Consider the following 26,459-nt stretch of genomic DNA (forward strand, 5'->3'; position numbering starts at 1 on the left):
TGATCAGTAGTCTTTTTTCAATCAGGGAATGATTATATGTACCTTGGAGGATCTAAGTCAGCAATACTGATTTATGTGCTTTAGCCACTGACTAAAATGTTATCAATTTTTGGTCCAAAACTATCATAGCCGCCTGTTTTCAAAGACTCAACAAGATAGTTCTAGTCTTTTTATCTTTCTTAAAATGCAGTATCAGTGGAATAAAATTGGTCTTTTAAAATCCTGCTATATTCCAAATCCAACTAATCAAAAATAGCCAACATCATTCAGTAGAATGGGAATTGAAATCCACAAATATTGAGAAGATTACAGATTGCCTGCTCCGAGATTAAGTACTGGACTATATAGCATACTGGAAGGGCCAATTTATATTGAAGCTAGACATCAATTTTTTTTTTTTCTGAACAGCAAAGGATATTGCTGGAAGACGGCCACAATTAATCTATACCCTTCATTATAATGGTAAAGAAAATATGTACTTCAGTACTAAGAGACAAATGCTGGAAAGCTTCAGACACGTATCCAATTAGCTGATTAGTTTTGATTCCTTGAAACCAACAATGCTTGGGTCAGCAATTGGCAGACATGATTTAACCTCTATGTTCCTACATGTGGATTTATTTTTCCTAAAGTAATTCTGAAAGCATGCATATGACTAAAACATATGAGCATGCTGTTAAAGTGGCTTTGTACGGTGGTTATGTGGTAGAGAAAGTATTTTTACATAATGACAAATTGTACTGGAGGATAAGGCGTAATATAAGAAGGCTATCCTCTTCAAAGTTCCTATAGTTCGGCCCTCCTAAGGTTGGCACCATCCTGATGTGTTGGGTATTACTCAAAGAAATCCCCGTTATTACTCCTAACATATCTGGAAAGTACTTTCTGGAGAAACATTGACCCAGGGTTTGCGCTCTGAAACTTTTTTTCTTTTCAACTTTATGCTCAAACTAAACATGATGAGGGAAAGATACAATTCCCTTTTACTGACATGAATTTAAGGTTATCTATGTTGGTGACAATGTTCCAAGGTGCGCGGCTGCGCGGCCGCGCAGGTGGCAAGAAAACACCGCGCAGCAGTTTTCAACTGCCGCGCAGTGATTTCTATTGCCACAGGCTCTGGAAGCTGGGGAGGTCCTTTGCAGGCAGCTAGAACGGGCCGCCTGCAAAGGACTTCCCCGGACTTGCTTTGAGGAGCACAGGGCGACTGAGGGTAGTTGTGAAGCCCCAAAGCCCCCACCGCCACCGGAATAACTGCTGCCACCTCCTCCTCCTCTAACAGCACTGCCGGATTTGGCGCCCGGCGCTGCGGCTGACTTAAAACCAGCAAAGCTCCAGCCAGCATCCCTGCGCGTGGCAGCGGCGCCTCCCCTCCTCCTCCTCCTCCTCCATGCTTTTGAGGAGCCATGAGGCTGCAGTAGCCAGTAGGAAGGCGGGGGGAGTGGGGGAAAAAAGCCTCCTGGCTCCTCAAAAGCACGACAGAGGAGGAGGAGGGGGCAGGGGTAACGCGGCGCTGAGCTCAGGTGCAAATCTGGTGGTGCTGTTGGAGGAGGAGGAGGTAGCAGCAGTTATTCTGGTGCCAGCTCGTCGGCATCTTCAGCAGAAGCCCTGCCCACGATGAAGAAAGCAAAGATGGAGCAGATCCACGCAGATGATGTCGCTGCAACATGACTGGAGGAATTCTGGGAGTCGAAGTCCACAAGTCTTAAAGCTGTCAGGTTTGAAGACCTCTGCGTTTTTTTTCTAGGGGTGGAAGGGTCTTGTAACTTGACAGCTTTAAGACTTCCATGCTTCAAATGCCAGAGTTCCTGAGCCAACAGGACTGGAGGAGGAGTTCTGGGAGTTGAAGTCCAAAAGTCTTAAAGCTGTCAGGTTTGAAGACCCCTGGGTTTTTTTTTCCCTAAAGGATTAGGGGTGCAAGGATCTTGTAACTTGACAGCTTTAAGACTTGCATGCTTCAATGCCAGAGTTCCTGAGCCAACAGGACTGGAGGAGGAATTCTGGGAGTTGAAGTCCACAAGTCTTAAAGCTGTCAAGTTTGAACAGCCCTGGGTTTTTTTCCCCTAAAGGATTAGGGGTACAAGGGTCTTGTAACTTGACAGCTTTAAGACTTGCGTGCTTCAAATGCCAGAGTTCCTGAGCCAACATTTTGGTTGCTAAGCAGGAGCGTTGTTAAGTGATACTGACATTATATAACACTTTTAATTAAGCGAGTACCTTGAAGAAACATAACTTTGAGTTTCAAATAATACTGATTTCGTTGTTGTCTTAGGTGACATCTGTGAAAAAAATTCAGGAGCTCAGGCATGAAAATGTGCCGCTCAAACACTATACTTTTCTGCTCACATTGGAAAAAAATTAGAGGGAACATTGGTTGGTGAGGGTCTATAAGTCTTTCTGTCCACTGATTACTTCTTACATGTCTCCATGTGGACTTTGAAAACAGAGGCAGGAGGAACATTAATTGAAAGGGAGGAGATGGTGAGATCTGTCTATTGAATATGATTTTCCCTCTAAATGCTTTTTCCTTGTGTTTCCATAATTTCCAAATATGAGGTTGGAGTAAAATACTGAGCCCTACCAGACAGAACTTGTTGTGTTTATAAACTGGAACTAACGGCCTCGTCTGTCTAACCAGAGAGCCAGTTTGGTGTACTGTAGTGGACATGCTGAGGTAGAAGGAGGAATCTATGAGTTCTAGGCCTCCCCTAGCCATGAAAGTCAGCTTTTGGGATAGCTACTCTCTCTCAGACCAAGCCATCTTACATGGCTATTGCTGTGGGGAGATAGGAGGCATGAGTATGAAGCATGTTTGCTGCCTTGAGATACATAAAAAGGTGGGATAAAAAAAATCTAATAGTAATATTGAGAGTGATCCCAACCCATTTTTCCACTCTCTGTGTCAGAAAGAGCACATGGTAAGAAATTAGGGGGGGGGGGGTTCAACCAAAAAGGGAAGAATAAGGTCAAAGCTGTGAGGGTGTACCACTTCAAAAATAGAGACATATGAAGAAAGCTTCCTTTTTTAAGATTTTTGAGCAACTGAATAATTTTGCTGTTTGCAAATAGAACCAGCAAGTCACAGTCCTTGAGTCAGTATCCTTTGTGTGATCAGACTTAATCTCTCTTTTAAAAGACTTGATTGTACAGATAGGTAAGAAAACTGTTGAAATAAGCACTGGCATATCTGTGCTGGGTTTTTCCAGTCAGAAAGGGATAAGAACGCAATCCAAAGGTTCTGGCTGTGAGTGACCCAGGATTCAGATCAGGTAGTGTAGCCTAAAGTAAAATGACTATGATATCTGTTGAAATCTGACATTGCATACTGTCTCCCTAGATATATTTGAATCACAGCCATTCCTAGCCTGATTCATCTTGTACCCATTGTAGCACTTACTAGTTTAGATCCAAGGGCTGCCTTGAATAGCTCTTTCAATCTAACATCTTGATAGATCTAATTTACTGCTTTTGACTTGGGTGAGCAATATAGTCTCACTTTGTCTCTTATAAAATAGAGAAATTAAAGCGTGTGATAAAAAAAATTAAAATTGGTGGAATTTTATGATGATTAAAATCAAATTGGGATACCAGAAATGATATTTTTATCGTTTCAACATTAATAACTGTGATAATGTAATAATCCTGGCAGCTTTCTGTGTATCTACCATTAGAAATTGTATTTGGAAAGGTGAGGATTCTATCGTTTTCTTTATGAGAATCCTACTTCTTTAATCTCTTAATATATAAACACATATGCTTGGAAGTCAAATGGGACATTTCTTAAAGTCCAGTCCCCAGGTCCTCTTGTTAAATCTAGGCTATAAGCATTTTTATTCTTGCTGTCCTTGGAACACTAAAAACATGCTGACAATATCATTGAATTAATCAGGCTTATTTTCAGCTGGCTCATAAGAAATTTCAGAAATGCCTTGCTGATTAACATGGATCCCTGCGTAGTAAGAGCGATCACTCCCTCTTCAAATTACAAGATAATAAAATAAATTCCTAGTACCTCAGTATGGTTTCAGCTTACAGGTGAATGTATTTGCTTTATCATTTTGCAAAAGGCATTTTTCCTCATACTTCTAAATCTTAGTTGCATGTAAGCTATGGTTTTGGAAAAAAAGATAAACTGTTTAGAGAGCCTGCAGGCAGGATACCCGACTTTTAACGGAAGAAAGAAAGATATTGATGGCTAGGAGAAATGAGGTGATGATTACCACAAATGGAAAAACGTCTATCCATAAATTCTGAAGAGCTTCAGCATCACAAATAAACAGGTTGCCTTTTCTACAATTTGAGATACTCAGCTAATGAGCCAGAAATAAATTGGATCAGCTGCCAAACAGAGACTGTGTGAAATCATGCAAATGTGGAATTCCTTTTGAAATGATACAAAGACCCCATGAGGAAGTGCCCTTTATTATTTTAGGAGTGCAAAAGGATTACATTGGCTTACTAAAAACTCCCTGTCTTTTCAGGAAATATTAGACTCTACACAATTGTTGCAAAATGGTAACGCTCATGGCCCAAATGGTTTTTCAGTAGAACAGTATGAGACATTTGCAGGTTTGTTGGGTTTTATACTTTTGGAGGCATATAATGAATCTTTTAGGAGTGATAAATTGCCATCATTTTATGAGGCACATATTAGACCAATTTTAAAACCAGATAAAGATCCAAACTTTTTTTGCTAATTAAGGACCTACCGCATCAATTAATGTAGATACTAGGATCTTAACTACTATACTGGCTAGATAGTTGCAGGACGTCTTAACAAATGTAATTTATTCTTCCCAATTGGGGTTTGTTAAAAATCATTAAGCATCAAACAATTTACAGTTATTAACTAATATATTCAATATAGCCAAGCATAGAATGGATTCTGCGGTACAAGAACCTTTAGATGAAGAAACCCTTTTGATTTGATTTGGATCAAATTCCTAGAGCAAGTGATTATTAGATATGGTTTTCGGTTGAGATTTATTACTTGCAACTCTGTGCCAGAACTATAACAAATGGTGTGATTTCTGACTCTTGGATTACAATGTGACACTCAGCAGGGCTGCCCACTTTCACCCTGGCTATATAATTTCATCCTTGAGCCTTGGCCACAGTGGTAGGATAGACATTAAGAGTATTACATTGGCAGAATGTGAGTATAAATTACTTTTGCATGCTGATATTTTGGCAATTCCAGACCAGCATCTTATCAAGTATCCTAATTTTATAAAAGTAGTACAATATGTTGGAAAGCATTATTTGGCTAAATCTTACCTATGGTACTTTCTTTGATTTCTAATATATTAATACAGTTAGGCAAAGAGTTGGCTGTTCCCACTGATTATATAGAAAATCTTGAGCCAAGAAGAGAGAATTAAAGAGATCAAAACTGGTGGAATATTGTTAGGGATGTAACCCTAGGCTTGGCTTTGCAATGTATATTAAGCTATGATTATGTTACTGTTACTTTAAATGCTTAAGATATATAATTGGTTTGTTACCTCAAGCAGCTATAAGAGGGAGCCAGAATGGCTGTTAGCTCTCTCTCTGTTTTGTTAGAAGCTGGTTGGTGTATGATGAGGTACTGTGGTTTGCAACGGTTAGCTGTTTTGTGGGTTAAACTGAGCATATTGATAACTGACTTACTGAACCGTGTATGACTTGGACTGTTAACTGGACTCTGAATGCTTCTATATTTCTACATAGTAAACACTTATATTTTTATACTATTCAGTGTCTCTGTATGCTGGTTTGTGCGTGTTATTCCATATCACTCTCATTGCGCTTCTCTGCATACTCGTTCTTCTAATGGGGACCTTAATTACTTAACAAATATAATCAGTGACTCAGAATGCTTTTTTGTTGAATAAATGAAAATGATAGACTGCCACAGAAACCAATTTTAGCCCTTCCTGCACATGGCTGAAAGCTATCAAACAGCAGAATTTGCACTGACAATTTTGGTAAAAGACAGCCTAAATGGGTAAAAGAGACATCACACGATGCTGCTGTTGTTCCAATAGATTTTTTTTAAAACAGTATATAAGTATAGTAAGTGCAGTAGTCTTTAATTTGAATAGAACTATGGAGTAAAGTGGAGAGGGAATTGCTCCACACATCTTTGCTCCACACATTTTTCAACTTAAATCACTTCCCCTAGGCCTATTATGTTGCTGTTTAGATCATGGAGGAAAACACAAGTATGAGTACATTTATGCAATCTAGGTCATGTGTACTTAATTACTGTGTTATTTTAGCAAATCAACATTTGTTGTTGCTGCTTTCTTTCTTTTTTCTTCTTTTTTTTGCAAATTCAGTATATAAGAGCTTTCTATATTTTGTGGAATTAAATTCATCTGGAAAAATTTCATGCAAAGAAAACTATCTGCCAGTTCCATTTCATTCAATTGTTTTCGTTGCAGTGAAGAAGAAGAAAAATCTATTTCAACATTTTGATGAGTTACACATGATAGCTAAAAGAAATCCACACTTATTCCAAGATTATACTTCAGTTCGTTAGTGGACCTCCCCCCCTGCCAATTTTGCAATATTGCATCGAGGAAAGTGGGAAAACTCAAGGGTCATTGGGCAAGAATGATGGAACATTGACTTCCTGGTGTTATTGCACCTCAGAAATTGTGAAAAACAATCTCTTTTCTCTCCTTACAACACAATCAATGCCTACATAAGTCTTCAGTGAAAATACAGTATCTTAACGTTAATTATGGGTCTAAATGTTTTGCAAAATGAAGATGATAACTATCTGAAATTTTAGGTATGATAATCTTTACTTTCAATAGGAGAGAGATACTCTTTACATCACTTGACAGCCAAGTGATGGTTAAGCAGGAGGTATATGGAATGAATCCAAAAGAATGTTCATCAAAGTATCAGAAGACATCAGGAGAACAGAGAACTGAAATACTGCTAGAGGAGGAAACCTGAGCTCTACGCTAAAGCGACAAGTTATCACAAGTACAAGAGGAAAGAGGAATATTTTTCTGCTTAAATGAATTTGGTTTTGCAGTTTAGCTGGCTGATATATTACAACTCCCGGTCTCCAATTTTTGCCTGCTCGAAGTCTATGACTCCACAGTAATGACTTTATATTTCTTTCTATCTGCTTACAAAGATCAACTACACTGGCAATTGAATCTTATATTGACCCCAGAGACTTAAGAACAACTGCAACTGCAAACATTACATTGACATTTATAGCATTGTTTTCCAATGAAAAGGAATAGCCAGGAATTCAAGAGGAACAGACAAAAAGACGAATGCTTCACTAGCATATAGTAGATGAAGTAGGTACCTTCCTGTGTCTAATGATAGGACTGGTCCTATCTGCATTTATTAACTGAATGAACAAAGTGCAGCCCAACTTTACTACAATGTGTGCAGTTGAAGTGCAAAACTTTATGTGATTATTTGAATCTTGGCCGAAGTCCCTTCTTCAATTCTAGATGCCTCAATTAACAAACTACAGGAATGTGCACAATTAGCTTTTGTCATGCCAAGAAAACGTTTTCTATAGCTTTATTTTCATCATCATGGAAGAACAGAAGGAGGAAGAAACAGCAGAATGAATATAAAAATTTATGTTATAAAGTTGTATGAAATATGAGCAAGTTGGAAAAATGCAACCAAACTTATGCAATCCATCTAAGCTCTAATCTTTAAATGGCATAGCAAAGAATAGCCCTTTTTCCTTTAGGTACACACAAATGTTTAGATACTATGTTCTGTGAGAGCACTGCATGTTAGAAAGAAGAATAGCTTATATGGTTGTAAAAACTGTTAGAATCCATTTATTTGCAAATCTCTCCCTGTTGCACCCAACTGCCAACTACTTGTGAATTTAGAAAGAATTATAAGGTATACAACAGATAGCAATATAAAGTATAATGTATACTTAAAGTTACCAAAATTGAGAAACACTATAACATATACAGTATATAGCAAATATATTAAAGATAGCAAAGAGGTAGGTAGGTAGGTAGGTAGGTAGGTAGGTAGGTGGCTGGGTGGGTGGGTGGGTGGGTAGGGTAGGGTGATAGATAGATAGATAGATAGGGTCTATCTAACCAGCAACCATACACAAAAACCTTTGCAATTAATGATTCTTGGATAAAGAAATATACAACTTCAAATCATAAGCAACATGTAGTCTTCAAAAAGAAAAGAATCAGTATCTTCCCATTTATTTATTTCCTCATAACAAAACTGGCAGTAAATCAAATTTATATCAGGATTTTCTGGTTACTTGATGATGAAGTAAAAAGAACACAGTACAAAGTTAAAGAATTTTTAAAAATTAAGTGTTTTGCCATGGTCACAATCAAATGTCATTGAATTTGTTAATTTATTTCATATTTTATATAATTTTTTTCCTTTTGGCTACATTCAGAGCCAGTTGCATGTGAAAAGGTATATATTAAAATATGATTCTGCTCATAAACAAACATGAAATGAATGTGAATAAGGATGTAACTTTATATACCCTTAGTTGGAAGTAGGCCCTATTGAGCTCACTAGGACTTTTGAGAAGACACACATTGGATTGCACTATCCATTCAGAATTTAACATCTGAATCTACTCATGCCCATCTTTCACCATCAGGTTTTTTCATCAACAAATATTTTCCTTTTTTTTTTTTTGTAATCAGTCGTTGATAATTCTAGGAAAAGCTGCAAAGTTGTGGAATATTACAATGTATACATGCGTCCAATGGGACAGACATACATTGCAGAGGTGATATTCAGCAGGTTCTGACCAGTTCTGGAAAACCGGTAGCGGACATTTTGAGTAGTTCAGAGAACTGGTAAATACCACCTCTGATTGGCCCCGCCCCCATCTATTCTCTGCTTCCCGAGTCCCAGCTGATCGGAAGGAAATGAGGATTTTGCAGTAATCTTTCCCTGGAGTGAGGTGGGAATGGAGATTTTACAGTATCCTTCCCCTGCCACACCCACCAAGCAATGCCATGCCCACCAAGCAATGCCATGCCCACCAAGCAATGCCATGCCCACCAAGCCACGCCCACAGAACCAGTAGTAAAAAATTTGAATCCCACCACTGATACACTGGCATACTGTAAGAAAATCACATTTATATTACAACATATATTGCAACCACACCTGAGCCCAAAATTTATGTTTGCTAAGCAAAGAGAGTTGTTAAGTGAGTTTGCCCCAAAACTCACTCCCAAAAAAAGTTATGACTTTTCTCAGTTGCTAAGTGAATCACTGCAGTTGTTAAGTTAATAATATGGTTGTTAAGTGATCTGACTTCCTCATTGACTTTGCTTGTCAGATCACAAAAGGTGATCACACCAGTTGCCAAGTGTCCAAACTTTGATTACATGACAATGGAGATGCTAAGTCACTTTTTTCAGTGCTGTTGTAACTTCCAATGGTCATTAAATGAATTGCTGTAAGATGACTATTTTTTCAATCAGAATAGAGCTGGAAGGGGCCTTCTAGTCCAATACCGTTTCAGACAAATAACTGTCCAGTCTCTTATTTAAAACCTCCAGGGATGAAGCACCCACAACTTATGATGACAATCTGTTCTATTAGTTAATTGTCTTTACTCTTATGACGTTTCTCCAGAGTTTCAGGTTGCTTCTCTCCTCGATTAGTTTCCATCCATTGTTTCTTGTCCTGCCCTCTGGTGCTTTGGAAAATAAGTTGACCCTCCTCTTCTTTGTGGCAACCTCTCAGATACTGGAATACTGCTATCATGTCCCCTCTAGTCCTTCTTTTCTCTAGACTAGCCAAACCCAAATCCTGCAACTGTTCTTCATATATTTTAGTCTCCAGGCCTTTCATCATCTTAGTTGGTCTTCTTTGCAGTTTTTCCAAAGTCTCAACATCTTTTTTGTAATGTGCTGACTAAAACTGGATGTAGTATTCTAGATGTGACCTTACGAAGGCTTTATAAATCTATGCATTTATAAATCTACCTGTAATGGATTTCACATAGACTCCGTCAACCAATTCTTCCCTGTTTTTAGCCATTATATCACCCTGCAATCATGATTAAAGTACATATGTGCAAAATTGTATTTACTGATTAATGTATTGATCGATTAATGAACTTTTAATGGCTACCCACCCCATAGAAGTGACTCTGAACAAATACAACAATTAAATATATTTTACTTAGCTTTGTAGAAATAATTCCAGAAAATTCCACAGTGTTCTTTTTATGGTTATGATTATGTTTTTGGAGAGATTGGTTAGCAGTTAAAAAATAAGTCGCCTAAACCAGAAGAGGTTCAAGATGTCTGGAAAAGATAAAACAGATCCGTTTGGGAACAGACAAACCCTAGAAAACATCGAACTGTTTCTGATTTGGAAAACATATTTCTGAAAATTGTCAATTTTTTTCTTCAGAATGATCCATTACACAAACAATACATTTTGCACACTTCTAGTTAGAAGCGTTAGAAAACGTCTGTTGTAAAATGCAAATATGCTATCCTTTCATCTCTACAACTTGCAAGAGAACTTTAGATTCAGGTGAAAATCTTTTTGTCATAATAACTGCTCAGAATTCTTAACAAACTACAGATCAAATGAACACAAAATAACAGTGAGAAACACTACCCATCAATATTTTTTTCCTGTTGTGTGATGTTACAGTTGAGAATTTTTTTTGTTGCACCAAGTTGTTTTGAAGCTCACAAGAGTAGTACAATGATTGGATGGATTCTTCAAAACTTTCCTAATAGTCAACTGGTAGTGACCACTGATTTGCTTTTAGCATCCCCTGTGTGTTCTCAGAATTGTGAAGTCTGCAGAAACAAAGGCAAGTCAACTTTGAGCTACATTGTGAGGGATTCAGTAATAGAAATGAAGAATATAGATAATGCATTTGAGAGACCCATTTGTGTCATGTTGGTGCAGCGAACCTTGAAACTACAGTATGGGTGTAAAAATAAGACTTTAGCTATTTGCTTTTCATAATTTCTCCTTTGTTATATGGCTTATTTAAAGATGGATTTGAAAAAAACAGAGGAGAAGAATAATTGGGGTTTATGGGACTGATGCAGAAATTACAGGGCCTTTCCCCTCTTTCCCTTTTAAATAGCAGAGTTTCTGCAAAGACTCTTTCTAGCTAAGGGAGATGGTGGAAAAAGTGCTTTGCGTGACTCAGAGAGGTAAGTACCATAGCTTCAGTTGAGGCAAATTGTTCCTATCCTGCACTAGCTCAGAAGATCATTATGAATAAAGAAAAGAGCAAACTCTCCACATTCTAAAGAAAACAGGAAATTACTAATCCAACTATTACCTCCCTCATCTCAATGTTTCAAAATCAGAGATATTTCTCATCTGCAGTCCCCAAATTGCCACTCTGTATATGGCAGTCCAGGGTTTTGTGCATTGCTTGTCAATTTGCTTGCACAGAAAGGGACCCATGCATTTTGCTAAGTGGAAATTACAAAATTAAAGAAATATCCGTAGATCAAAAATGACAGCAGTGTTTTGGACCCGAGTAATCAAAAAAGCAAGTGGCAACCAAATCATTAAAGAATTGAATAACATTAGGGCCAATATTTATTTGCCAGTCAGCTTCTAGCACTATACATCCATTAACTAAATGTAACTTTGATAAATTAATCAGATTTAAGTACAGCTGTAGGAATAAAAATGAAATGTGGGCAGCCTTGATTGGCTGGTGTTTACACAAGCATCCCTGTGGCTGTGACTTTAGAATTTCCATTTTGGATGTGCCACCGTCAAAATGACAAAAACCAGGCTGACTTTTTTGGGAATTGTATAACGGGTTTTGGGAGACCTTAAAAGGGGTGTAGAGGCTGTGTACAACCTTGGATCGGCACAATGTTCCCTGGAGCATTAAGTCCTTATAAAGATTAAAACAATCCAAATGTGTTGTTTTCCACCTGGCATGCTACTGACAGAGCAACTGCAAGTATGCAGCACTTCTGTTATGATGGTGTTTCAAGCCATTTGATTTGCATCCTGTTCCTCTTCCCCCTTGCAGAGTCTTGCATTATAACCATGGGTTTGAGGAAAATGAACATCCTTTCTTCATGGTCCTTTGCAAGCAAGTTCTCTTGGGACTCACCTCTTTGCCAGGACAAATGGTAAAGAGTCATCACAGCTTGGAATCGTATAGAAGTTCACTAATATTCTATCTTTCTATATGGGGAATGCATCAGGAAGCCGCACTGAGTGCTACCACAAAAATGTCAGTGTATCTCTCTCCTACACACACCTACACACACACACACACACACACACACACACACACACACACACAGAGTGGTCTCTCTCTTGGGTGCTTTGTTTAAGCAATATTTTTTAATGTCGACTGTTTTGTTTACATTTTTAGCTTTTTAGTATTTTGTAATGCACCCAGAATCTACTGGATTGGGTGGGTATAATAAATGTAATTAAATAATAAAAATAAAATTATCTCAAACAATGATGATAAATAATCCCTGGGGATGGGCTGTCATAGATCCATGTATTTATCTTCAGAATATATACATCCCATTCTTTAATCAATGTACAAATATCCCTTAATTCCTAACTTCAGGATAATGCACTAATTCACACACACACAAAATTTTCTGATGGAAGAGGGAAAACCAACTAAAGGACTAGTTCTTGATGTTAAGTTTCTGTTTCAAATTAATTTAATACACTAGTTTAGGCAAACCTGAGGAACTGCTGCTGGCTACTTCACAGTTGAGAAACTGTCAAGGGTATGATCGTTTTCCTAAGACATTTAAATATATATATTAGGGAACACTTGAAAAGATTGGGCATTTATCTCCTTACACTTGATCAGTTGTGGTTTTTTTGTTATTCTTCTAAGAATATCAGATATGGGTATTGTGAAGCCCCAGCACAGTGCATCAGAGAAAACATGGTCCATGTATAGGATTGACTATTTCAATTTTTATTAAAAGGCATAATCTGCAGCTCACAAATGCTGATACCTTTTAATAAAAGTTATTCAAAAAAGATACCACCAGATTTCTGCTTTTTGCCATCATAGACTAACATGGTTTTCTTACATTGTGACCGTTTTACCTAACTAGACAAAAGAAGAAATGTTAAAAGGAAAGTGTTCATTCATGAAATTGTACAAAATATTAGTAGGTCTGTCATAGAAAACCATAACTTTTTTTCTAGAAGTCTAGTGGTTAAGGTGCTGGCTGCCCTAGAAATCAGAAAACGATGAGTTTTAATCCTGCTTTAGGCACGAAAATTGACCTTGGGCTACTCTCTCTCTGTCCAACCAACTTCACAGGGTTGTTGTGGAAAAAATAAGAGACGTAGGAGTATTTATGCCACCTTAATTTAACTATAAAATAATAAAGGCAGGATAAAAATTAAAAAATAAACAAAATATTTTATATAATTAGTGTAGCTTCCAAGCATAGCACCTATGGGTACTAATATACTTGGCATTTGTAAAGCTCCATATCCTACTTGATGATTTTTATATTAGATTTTTAATAAAACATTAAATTAAAAGATAGCACCTCGCAAAGCATTCATTTTAATTTGCAAGAATGCCTGGGGGGTCCCAGAAAAACAAGTGTCCCATCTGTGCAGAAAAAAGGGCACAAAATGAACGTTGAGATATTAGGTAATGCTGAATGTATGACTTTATATTGCATTCTGACAATTGAGTGTTTTATGGTAAATCACCTTCCTCCTCAGATCAAAGCCCCTCCCGTTTTTAATGTGTTTTCATTTTGCAGTCACCATCTTGACTTTTTGAGCCCTAACCTAATTGTTAAAGAAACTATTCATTCAGCGGTTTGTTTTTAGCAATTTAACAATTTAAAATTTATTTTAGAAATATAAAGTACCTGGCTATTTCTCCTGCTTCTAACACTTATCTCTATTCTGTCGTTTGATTTCATCTTAGGAACAAAAGCTTGAGGTTTTATTCGCGCGACGGACGGGCGGACGGACCTAGGAGTAGATATTTGCCCCAATCCGCTATGAGGTGTAAAAGCCCCTATGGGTCGTATTAAAAGGTCAAGACCGGACCGCTACCGCCGGTATTGTCTCCATATGGGCGCTAAGCGGCGCTTCATTGTCCTCGGCGCAGCAGTGCACACTCGAAATCATTGAAGCGGATTGAAATTTCAGCGAGCCGGGTAGGAAGCGTAGCCGAAGGCATTCGGCCATATAGGAACTTCAAGTGAATTACACTGCAGGCGGACGTGGAGAATTCAGATTGGCGACCGAAACATGAACCCGCCTATTTTAAATGTGTGTGCTCTGCGCGTATTTGTTCAAACGAGTTTAGATCAAAAATGCTTCATGTGTGTTTGAAAGAAAGTGTTTGTCCACAAATGTTATATTTGTCACATGTGACGATTCGGCAATTTTTATTTTCCTCCTAAAGAGTGTCAAATTGACACTGAAAACATAGGTATTTGGAGTTATGGGGGTTGTAATTTTAAAAGACTTACCATTTGGGAGGGTTGGTGCTTTGTGGTAAGCCATGGTTTGCTTAATTGTTGAATAAACCACAGTTCTTTTTCATTCAGTACACCAAGAGTTGTACTGAGTTATAGTTTGCAAACTTCAGAAGCCACATTTTCCGAAAATGCTCTGATTTACTGAATTAATACAGCTGACTGCATTTGCACAATACAGTACCCTGAACAATAAACTCAACAAACCATAGAATTCAAACAATGCATGGAGAAGCAAACTGGACAATTAATTCACAAAAATAATATCAGAATCAAATATGTTGATTAAATTTACATTTTAGGCCTGCTAAAATGAGATAGTGTGTGAAACCACATGTCTTAACATGTATGAAATAATAGGCCTTTCACATTACATATATTTGGGCATGGTATGTTATGTGCAAATTACTGGGGCTAGGATTAAACGTGCGAACACAGTAATTATGGATTTCCTTGATATGTAAACCAGCTTTGGTATTATATGTGGAAATATTTTAGTGAAATAGGGTAAGGAAAACAAAACTTATCATTCCCTCATTTTGGTCCATAATGTGTATATATAAGCTATTTTATTCTCTTTTAATATAAACATTGCCTTCTATGAGGCCCACTTCAAAATTCTGCCTTATTTTCTCTTGGAAAAGAGTGGTCATGTTTAGGTATATGAAAGAAATAACTTCATTCTGACCATTGTATCTCAATATTTTTTTGCATACATATCGATTAGCTAGAATACAACATTCTAGGCTGTAAACTATTATTTATAATCAAATTGTGCAGTTCCATGCCCACAAAAACATCCTTTCTGTAGCCTTTGGAACTTGCTCTCATCATGATTGCTTCATACTGGCAGTAGAGTTCAGTTGCTCAAGAGGAATTTGCACTCATTTGTGTATGAAAAGAGAAATTTGTCTGATTGATTTGTATAAAGGTTTGCAACAGGAATAGTTTTGCAACAGTGTCTGCAGACATTCATGAAGATCTGGATCCAATGGCACAACTCTAGAGTGAAGGATACATAGGTACAGAAAAGGTCAGTGGTGTCATACACGCAGGCTGGATGTGTCACTTGCTGGCCATGCCCATGCCCAGTTTAGCGAAGAGGAAAAAAAGTTGTGCTATGTCACATGATGATGCTGTGACAATGTGAGTTTAACACCCCCGGAATAGGAGATACCTGGCTCAATAGTAATAACTAGAGATCTAAGTATCATGTTAGACCACCACTTAAATATGAGTCAGCACTGTGCTACAGTTGACAAAAAGGCCAGCCCAATCAACAGGGGGATAACATCAAGAACACAAAAGTGGTAATACCACTTTATACAGCATAATGAGTCCACACTTGGAGCATTATGTGCAGTTCTGGTCACTGATACAAGAAATGCTGAGACTCTAAAAAGTGTGTAGTGAAGAACAACAAAGATAAGGGGTCTGGAGGCTATATTGTATGATGAACGATTGAGGGAGCTATACCTAGCCTATTGAAGAGAAGGATTGGGGGGATGGGACATAACTGTCTTTCAGTACTTGAGGAACTGTCACAGAGAAAAGGGGATTGTCTTATTCTCCAAAGCATCAGGGAACAAGACAAGAAGTAATGTGAAAGCTTGTTAATGAGAGATGTAACCTAGACGTATGGAGAAATTTCCTGAGAGTTGGAACAATTAATTTAATAACATGCTGTCATAATTGTGGGTGCTCCATCACTGGAGGTTTTCAAAAATAAACTGAGCAACCATTTGACCGGGATGGAATATGGTCTCCTGCCTTAAGCACAGGGTCAGACTAGAAGACCGAGGTTCCTTCCAGTGCTGTGATTCTATGTTCTACTGTCCTATCTTCTAGCAATCCATCCACTCCTTGTCTAAGAGATTGCTCAGCTGTCACTTTTTCTTCCAAGCATACACACACATTGAAACTACTGCTGATTCCCCTGGCAAGATGTAATTACGGTAGCTAGCGTTAGGCTTTACCTATTCCAGTCTCATATTTTCTGTAAATAAATAATCCCTCAGTTCTAGTTACAAAACCTGCTTCACTAATTGTTGTGAGGTCAGAGTACACATTCAGTATTATAAATACGTATTTATTGCTATTTGCATGAGATCATGCATGCTACATAATTTGCCTCCTCCTCAAACTCTTCTACAGAGATCCAGGGTGGGTTGACTATGTACTAGGAAGAAAGCTCAGGAAGGGGAAGTAAAAAAGAGCCAGCCTAAAAATAGAGAAGACATTAGAGTCTGAGGATAGTTGCACATTCTCAGACTACACTCAATATACTGTTATCGTTTATACTTTTATAAGCACTGGGATCTACCTGAAGCGCCCCCCCCCCAATCACTTAGGTAGAATAGGATTAGACTAATTGACAATGCTTGAAATTATCAGTCAGGTGCTTTGTAGCAGTTTCAGAGAAGGGACCAACAATGTTTGATTTGCACCATTGGAAAACTATATATTTAATCATAATTAAAGAGTTGCTACTTTCCAGAGCAAAACTGACCTTTACAAGGTCTGCCTTTGTAAGCTTTGATTAGCATTCCTTGCCAGGATTCCCTCTTCAAACTACAATTCCCAGAATTCTTTTGGCAGAGGGAAAGCTATGACAACCATAAACACATTGAAATTTGTCAGGCAGACGTCATCTAACTTCCTCTAAGCTCGCTGTCATTTAACAGCACTCTGGTTGATTTTCCCCGCGTGCCTACGTCTCCTGAGATGTCTACGGTTGATCGTTCGCGCCAAACATTTTCTTCTTGCTTTGTAATACAGCAACTGTAACAAAACCGGCTTCATTTCGTCTCAAGTGTCGCCCGCGTTTCTGGGAAGCGGGTGGAAGGAAGTCTTTACAACTTCACTGCCGTCAAATGAACGCGATGATTTTAGGTTCTTGCATTGAAATTATCACTCCGACCGAATCTCTTGCACTGAAACCTAGCAGACGAAGCGTGGAAAAATGGGTTTATGACGGTCAAGCTCTCTTTTGCCGAAAGGATCAGTCGTTTAAAAAGATTAAAACTTTTTAACGTTGTATTGACGGATACAGTTATACCTAGTTTCTCTTTAAGCACCCAAACCACCTTTGTATTAACATATATACGAATGTTTCTTTTCAATCATTCACATCTTGCTTACTGGCTTGGCTTGTCAAGCAAGCTGTAGATTGGACTGCCATTTGTCAGAAATGGTGTAGGGTCTCCTGCTTCGGGGCGGGGGGGGGGTTGGACTAGATGACCTATAAGGTAGCTTCCATCTCTGTTAATCTGTTAAATTCCCACCTCGTCTGAAATATGGGGGGGGGGGGGAGAGAAAGAGAGAGAGATGTGTGTGTGTGTGTGTGTGTGTGTCCGTTTGTTAACTGGCTTTCTCCTCGCAACCACTTTGCTTCGTCTCTTCGCTTTTTGCCCCGCCTTCCTCATAAGGAAAGCTAAAGTTAACCCTTTATTTGCACAACTCTGAAGCCGCCCTCTCCTACCGCATCCCGGGCCACTCGCTCTGTGGCACCGGTCGGACTAAGGAGGTTTCTCCGTCCTCCTGCCCGGCCTGGGCGCTCCAAGGAAAGCAAGCCAGCCACCGCCAGTGCATCCATCCGTTCGCCGTTCTTTGTCCGGGATTCGCCGGCTTCGCTCGAGCAGCCCGAGCCGAACCGGTTGAAGAGCAGCGGAGCGGGAAACGGCGCTGCACCGCCAAGCGACAGGAAGAAGCGGAGGGCGGTACGGCCGTGGAGTCGCCTCCCCTTACTCCCCGCGCCTGCCTTCCAAGCCCCGCGTAGAGACTCCTCGTAGCAGCCGCCTCTTCGCCGTCCACCGATCAGGAGGAGGACTCGCTCTTTCCGAGCTGCAGAAGGCGAGAAACTGCCCAGGCGGCGCCGCCGGTGCCGAAAGCAGAAGCGAAACAAAAGAGGGCGAGAGCGAGGTGAGTGGCAGGCGGAGAGCGGGCTGGAAGCTTAGCTTTCTCTGCGGCTCGGGCTTCACTGCTCCCGGGGGGTGGGCGGCGGTGAGGCCAGGTAAACGCGTTCTTCTCTCCCCGACATCTCGTGCTCGAGCCTCCCGCCTCACCTTTTGCAGCCGTAAGAAGCCACCGATGGACGGGCGCACTCGCGGTCCTTCCAGCTAAAGGCGATCGGGGACAGCGCCGGGTGGTTACCGAAGGGGGTGGCGGCGGCGGCGTGGTTTTGAGGCTCGGCACGTGAAAACAGAAAGTGTTGTTCGGAGGAGGAAGAAAACCAGCCCTGGCCGATCGCCTCACGATAAAGTGCGAAGGCCTTCCGCATGTCTGTATGTAACTGCACCAGTGTTCGTGTGTGTGTAACTCACGCGTCTAGGATCCACGCTGGGGCCGATTTATGTTTTCCCGTGTGTTTCCATTGATTTAATAAATGCGGGGTGTTTTTTTTTCTTTTTGCCCCGGGGCGCTGCTCTCCTTTTCAAAGGAAACGAGCGGCGCTGAATGAGAAATACGGTAGCCTGGCATGAAGTCTTGAAAAAGCATCGAACCAACCACCGCAGGGAAAACGCTAGAAATAATACTAATAAAAAAGGGTTTGGTTGATGGGGGTGGGGGGATGCACTGCTGCTCAACCGGCCAGCCATAGGGATGGAAGCCAGAGGAGGGGGGTGGGGTGTCTCGCAGTGGCAAAGAAGAGGAAATATTTCCCTCTCTGCCATTTTTGCAGAAAGCAAAGCCTACGAATAGGTGGTTAAAATGTAAACCTTTGGACATTTAGCTAAAGATGAGCAGTGGCCTGGATGGTTTTCTAATGATGACTTCAAGGACTGAGAGCTTTTCTTGTGGCTCTCCTACATAGAATGTGTTATATCATCGGTACAGGAACTAAATTAATATTTTGACATTTTCTTATGGATTTAAAGCAAGTGAGAACACAGGGCATATACTTCTTACACACACACACACACACACACACACACACACACAGTGTGTAATGGCATCGATACTTTTTCCATGTATGTATGTATGTATGTATGTATGTAGTGTGTAATGGCATCAATGCCCTTAATAGGAATTTCAGTCTGGTAAATTGGAAGAAAGTGAGAATCTTTGGATACTGTGATGTTTATATTTGGTGGGAAGGTACATCCACCCTTCTTGATACTTTTAGGAGGATATTTTAAAAATTGCTTCTTTTGCCTGAGTGTATTAGCACAGAGGAAAAAGCGAGCTAGATGGTGCTTTTAACAGGTTGTTCAGCACTACAGTAGTAATTTTTGGCCTCAAGGACCAATGGTAGCTTTACTTTTTTTTCTGTTATAAGAGAGGGTGCGGTACCTGCTCTGTAATGCCGCACTGCTAGCAGCAGATAAGCAACCAGGGCTTCTATGCATGTACGAAATCATATTTCTCCCCTCTTTCAGAGTCTTATCAGAAGAACAGAGAAATGTTGCTTTGGGCATAATACTTTAAATTTCCTAATATTTTTTTTTACAAACCTCTGCATAAAATTCAATACTGAATTAGGCCATAATGTGCAATATGTTTTTTTATGTTCAAATATAATTGTCTTTCTGGTCAAGTTTCATCTCTTCAGCCATCCTTATTTGTAATAGTCTAGTACTTAAGTACCTTTATCAGTGTTAAAATTTATTAAAACTAATAAACTTTAGTTTTACAATATGCTGCCTTTCTATGAATGGCTTTGCCTAATACTGTTGATTTCATTGTGATATAGTCGATTTTAATTTGACAGTGGCCCCTTTGCTAGAAGGTTTTGAGATTTAAATGGTTTGAAATCAGTGTCCTCATTTAAAAATAAGCATATTTATGTCATGATAGAGCGACTGCTGAAAGTCCGCCCTTGGCCATTGAAGCATGCTGAGTGACTCTGGGCTAGTTTCTCTTTCTCAGTTCAACCTACTTTCCAAGGGTGGTTGTATGGAAAAATTGGAAGAATTGCATTGAGTTTCTGAAGTAAACTGGATTATAAATCCAATAAATAAATAAATTTATTTGTATTAAAGATAATTAAATAAGATGCACTCATTGCTCTAGTTAAAGCAAATAGCAGCTGTGGTATTTTAAACTCAAAATTATTTCTAAATGGGGAATGCATATTTTAATGAAGGGATTTTTTAATTATGGAAAAATGTGGATGATTGATTTCAGGATTCATTGAGTACTGATGATATATTGATTAAATAGTTATGAGCACTTAGTTAGGAAGAAATGTTGACTATATCACAGCATGGTGCATGCTTATTTTTTCTGTCCATTATATTGATTGGGATATTTTGTTCCCCAGTGTTTGCTTAGAAATTGAATGAGAAATATATTGCATTTATATATGAAATATGCATACTGTGTACAGTCAGGCAAGAAAAATGATTCTTTGATATGGATTTTGGGTGGATTACTCTAGTTTTATGTTGGAATAAAACACAATGGAAGAAGGCAGTGCCATTTTCATACTGCTCCCTTCACCAAAAAAAAGGATATTTCTGTACAATTAGCATGAGTTGAGCTTGTGACTTTGCTGTTTTTACATGGTAACAGGACCTAATCTTTCTGTAATAAGAATAAATGATGATTCTTCAAATTAATATTTTTCCAGGAGAGATAGAATGCTAGAGGATGCTAGATAAATTCTTAATATGGCCTAAGTCCTGAGGAAGAACATTGGAGATATAAAAGCCTTCTCTGTTAATTGCACTCCAACAAAGTTGCCTTTAAATGTTAATAATGCATTATACATTTGTTGATAAATGGAGGTAGGGACATCCTCAGCTTTTTCTATTGTTGATTCATTTCTCATTGTGCTCTCGTTTTACCTTTTGGCCCTATGTTAGGCATAAAATTCCTTGAGGTGTCTATTGATGACAATGTAAAAGTAACTCATGCTATTTTTCAGGGATGGCATGTTCTGATTTATCTCTAAGGCGAGCACAAGATCCCACATGAGTAGAACATTTATTCCCAGCTTGGTAGCTTTGTTAGCATAGTCCTCCAGGTAGCTCAGTTTAAACTTAACCTTAATCTTGGTTTAATTTCAACTTAAATGACATGATGTACTTACCCCTACATTTTCACCTCTCACCTTTATTCTGATCTGTTCCATTGAAACCATCCATCTCAATAATATTTAATCTCTAACTGAACTGCCTACGTCTAGTATTACCACCATAAAGTTTTTACTTATGCCAGCTACTACACACTAAAAGTCATTTCTGTTTTTACTTCCTCTCTTCTAAGCAGATTTTTTTTATTTTAACTGACTTTGGACCATTGTTTCTCTGCAAAGTACCATAATGGTACTATATATTAATAACCAAACTAGAATTTAATCACAGATTTGATTTACTAATATAGTTCTCATCTAAGAAATAGCAATTGATATGTTAATGGCCATTTCTTTATAAATGCCTCTATAAACGTTTATGTTTTGTTTACTTTTTTGTAATTGTAAACTAAGACATTTTTGCTAGCTTCAGTTTCATTTCCATGATTTACTAGGTTTGAACATTATTAATAGAGTTGATATTTTTCAGAACTTGCAGTATTTCTTCTACTTTTTCCCCCTTTAGTCTATGTCTGCCTTTAAAAAAAGCTTACATCGCCACTTCCTCTTTGCTAGAACATGCAAAGTTGAAGTGTTATAAATCTCAAGTTGTGAAATACTTGCATTTGAATTGTTCAATTAATAGTCAGTTTAATAGAAATGTTTTATTCTTTAAAAAACATTTCAATAAATCATTACAAGACTGGGTTCATACAATATACACACCTGTTTAAGCAGGGCATTGGTCCTTACCTGAGACCCCTCTTCTCATAGGGTGGAGGTAGCATCCAGGCTGGATTGACCTTCATCCACTCATTGCAAGGACTGAGCCTGACAGTTAATTGAAACCACGCCCCCGTCACTAGGCAAAGCCCTGTTCCGACGAAGGAAGTCAGACTTGACGCATCATCGCTTCCCGAGATCCAGTCCGTCAAATGTCAATCGTCTGATACAGTCCACCAAATGTCAATCATTTGATGCAGGTAAGTACTATAGTGAATTCTAAAACAACAGTCAGGCGCAAAAGAAAGGTACATAATAACCAACCGCAACGAGATAAAAAACTATAACAAGGAAAAGTTAAACGAAGGAACCAGTCCTGCCCTGGGTGGGGCTGGATGCTACCTCCACCCTATGAGAAGAGGCATCTCAGGTAAGGACCAACGCCCTTTCTCCATAGTGGTGGAGGTAGCATCTAGGCTGGGACGTACCAAAGCAGTATCCGTCCCTCGGGTAGGCTTATGACTGGTTCTGCCGAGTGCCAGTCCTGTGAACCGACTGAAGCACCCGCTGGCCAAAAGCTGCATCCGCAGATGCAAAAATGTCCAACTTACAATTTTTGATGAAGGGGGATGGGGTAGTCCATGTCGCTACCCTGCAAATCTCCGCCAAGGAAGCCTGGGCCGCACAGGCCGCCAAAGCAGCAGCACTCCTTGTAGAATGTGCAGTCAATCCGCTTGGAATTGGAACAGAGTGGGATTGGTATGGTGTAGCTATACAGGCCCGCAACCACCTGCCTATGGTGGCGGACGAGACCTTTCTGTCCAGAGATGACGGTTGGAAAGATACAAAAAGTGACTCTGAGGATCGAAAGGGCCGAGTTCTTTTCAAATAGATCTTTAGAGCCCTCCTCATGTGCAAGGTGTGCCACTTGTGTTCCAAAGGGTGAGCAGGATGGGGACAGAAATTGGGTAACACAAGTTCCTGTGCTCGGTGAAAACAGGAGCACACCTTGGGAATGATGAAGAGATCCAGCCATAGCACCATCCGGTCCGGATGGAAAATACAGGTCTTCTCTGATTGAGAGCACTTGTAGTTCAGAGATCCTCCTGACGGAGGTAATGGCCACCAGAAAGGATATCTTCAGAGTCAAGAACCTAAGGGAAGTTTCTCGAAGGAGTTCAAATGGGGCTGAAGTAAGAGCATCCAGGACCCTGGGTAAATCCTATGAAGGATATCTGTGCACCGCTGGCAGTTTAAGGCTGGAAGCCCCCTTAAAGAAATGACATACGGTGGGTTGTTGGGACAGTGAAGGGGAACTCACACAGGTCAAAACGGATGATTGACGCCAGATGGTGTTAATGGCTAAACCCTTATCTAAACCGTCCTGTAGAAATTACATGATGTGCGGGTTGGTGGCCCTAATAGGGTCCAAGGTCTTACCATCACACCAGGAACAGAAGGACTGCCAAGTGGAATCATAGATTCGTTCAGTGGATGGGCCTTGCGTGGCCTGTTTCATCTGGATGACCCTGGAGGAGAAATTGTCCCCCCTCAGGATGCTCTGCTCAAGCGCCAGGCGGTCAACTGGAACCACTGAGGATCGGAAGCAGCTTTCTTGGAAGCAGCTTTCCTGTAAATGCGTTCTAACACCGCCTCCTTCTGCTTCTCATAACGAGAAGCAGGTTTAGAGAATTTCTTAGACTTGCCGGCTTTTGCTGAGGTCTTTAATGGCTTCTTGCGCCCCTGGTAGTGCCAGAGGAGGCAGTGGGGGGGGGAGCTCCCACTTGTTCCACCACCACCTGGGCAATGCTAGCCTCGGCCGTAGTCTCCCTGCTAAAGTCCGTTGCTTCAGAGGATATGGTGGCTCCCATTTTGACAGCAGAAAAGGGCGCGCAAATACAAAAATGGCGCTTTGTGCCTTTTTTCCAACGGTCATGGTCACTGAAGCAAGTTGTTTCTCTTAACTGTGCTCTACAAGCTGAATTTCCCGCTTTTGAAGGGTCAGGTCATTCCGCGGTAGCTGAAAGATGCTCAAGTGACTACCAATCAATCAAAGCTACCGTGGTTCGCCACTCTACTGCAAGCAGGAGTGGCAGAGCATTTCCCGGCATGATAGAATGTCCAGAACTCACAAGGGAAGCTGATAGGTCCGGAGCACAAGTGGAGAAGGACCGGTGGCGAAGGCAGGGGCGTGCGGTGGCGGCGGGCTTGAAAGACGCGAACCTCGCAGGCAATATAGCAATTCAAGCCACTCTCGCTTTTTCAAGCCACAAAAGAGCACTTTAAACCGCCTTCGCCTGATAATGCCATCATGCCCTGAAAGGGCTCAAAGACCAAGTCAAATCAAGACGATCTCCGTACTCACAAAGGCAATACCACAACTATTCCTCTCAGCCTAGGAACAAGGCGATGATGCATCCATCCTCATTGAGGGACTGAGTTGGAACTGGGCTTTGCCTAGTGACAGGGGCGTGGTTTCAATTAACTGTCAGGCTCGGTCCTCGCAATGAGTGGATGAAGGTCAACCTAGCCTGGATGCTACCTCCACCACTATGGAGAAATATTAATTTCTATGTTTTAAAGTGGTGTGCATATGCATATACAGATACACATACACCCATAGATACATGCAAAACATTTTATATTTTTAAAATATCATTACAAATCTTTCAGTTTTATTCAGAAGTAAATTCTGCCGTGTGTAGTTGTGTTTTACAAGGACTACAAGCAGTATAAGGATCAGAATTATTCATTTGCTTCTCCCTCCCAACTATTTTCTCTTGCGAGGTATGAATTCAAAATTACTGTCTGGATCTTAAAAAACAATTGTTGATTCCTATATTATATTTTCCACATGTACTACTGTAACTAATGAAAAAATCCTGGGATTTCCAGATTTTCATTTTCAGTCTGAAACCCTGTAACCCTAAAGTGCAATGATATTTATCAAAACTGTGGCTGGATATGAAATTCTGAAAAGGAAGCTCATAACTGCTTCATTAGGACATACATAGGCAAAGTTGGTGTCTTGTCATGACATAAAGGCAGCAAAACAGAATTTTCAGCGTTTTGCCGTGATATTTTTACCTGGTATCAGGAGAAGAAGCTCTTTGACCTCAGTAGAGAGAGAGAAAAGTGGACTAAACAATCAATAGAAAAACAGGAAGTAGATTCAAAATTATTTGTCTGTGTGTATGTGTGTTTGCAAATTGTTATGCCTTTTAGCTGCTAGTTTTATAGTTAAATTATTTGATAACAGGGCTGTGAACACAGTGTATGTATTATAGCTACTTAACATTTTTAAAAATAAATGCCCTGTTAGGTCTAGAAATTCTGTAATGGAAAATGGATTGTGAAGATCAGTCAATTAATCTCTGTCTTGTACATGAAAGTCTGGTTGTGATAGAGATTACCAATTACTGTATTCTTTACATCATTTTTAAAGATGTGAGTTTTGCACTGTCCTCCTTTTCATTATTTCCTTCTTGATTTGTTATTAAAATGCATTCCCAATCATTTGGAAACTAGATCAGTAATATGGCATCTTCATTTATTTATATTAGAATTTTAAACAAGATCTGTAATAGCGTTTCAAGTAGTTATGGCCTGCTTTTTAATAAAAGAATTTATGATTAGAAATGAGGTATGAAGTTGAGAAGAAATAATGTTTCACTTCTGTATAAGTATTCTCAGTAATTATTTTTGGCAGCTGATCTTTTTTACTTTGTGTTTTCTTTCCATGAAATAGTACTTATTCTGAATTTGTTTCAACTAATCATGTGACAATAAAGCAAATTACTTTCTGGTTTGATCTACTATGTCAGTCAGTTTTCAGGATTATTACAAAGGTACATTCATGCTGGTTTCCCAGTGACTTTGTCGGAAGGTCGCAAAAGCTGTTCACATAACCCCAGGGACACTTCAACCATCATAAATATGAACCAGTTGCCAAGCATCCGAATGCTGATCATATGGGGATGCTGCAATGGTCGTAAGTGTGAAAAATGGTCACAAGTTACTTTTTCAATGCCGTGATAACTTTGAATGGTCACTAAGTGAATTGTTGTAAATCAAGGACTACCGAAGCAAGAAGAATAAAAAAGAAACTCGTCCTTAATACTTCATGGTCTTTACTGGAAAGGTATGATGGAAATGTCGTTGTACAGGAAGACTTTGGAGATACTGTCATCCCCAGGAGCAGACAGTGCTTCTTTTTCATCACACAGTAGTTGATTGTGAAGAGA

The 26,459-nt window shown here is 39.5% G+C and overlaps 1 protein-coding gene and 1 long non-coding RNA gene across 3 annotated transcripts in view; one reads left to right on the plus strand and one right to left on the minus strand.

Annotated features, from left to right (window-relative positions):
- The window catches only part of LOC309387092, a 28,058-nt gene extending 13,574 nt beyond the window's left edge, over nt 1–14,484 (minus strand). Inside the window, exon 1 of the long non-coding RNA XR_014174542.1 lies at nt 13,860–14,484. This is a non-coding gene — a long non-coding RNA (uncharacterized lncRNA). The remainder of the gene's footprint in view (nt 1–13,859) is intronic.
- A 4,134-nt stretch (nt 14,485–18,618) lies between these two features.
- The window catches only part of CDC42SE2 (CDC42 small effector 2), a 66,869-nt gene continuing 59,028 nt past the window's right edge, over nt 18,619–26,459 (plus strand). Inside the window, exon 1 of one of the 2 annotated variants that reach the window (XM_081943268.1) lies at nt 18,619–18,760. The gene's annotated coding sequence lies outside the window, so the exon portion shown is untranslated. Of the gene's footprint in view, nt 18,761–22,454; nt 22,476–26,459 lie in introns of those variants that run through there. The other variant, XM_081943269.1, reaches the window with a different exon arrangement.

This window comes from Natrix helvetica (assembly GCF_964273705.1).
Source record: "Natrix helvetica genome assembly, chromosome: 2".
Taxonomy (NCBI): domain Eukaryota; kingdom Metazoa; phylum Chordata; class Lepidosauria; order Squamata; family Natricidae; genus Natrix; species Natrix helvetica.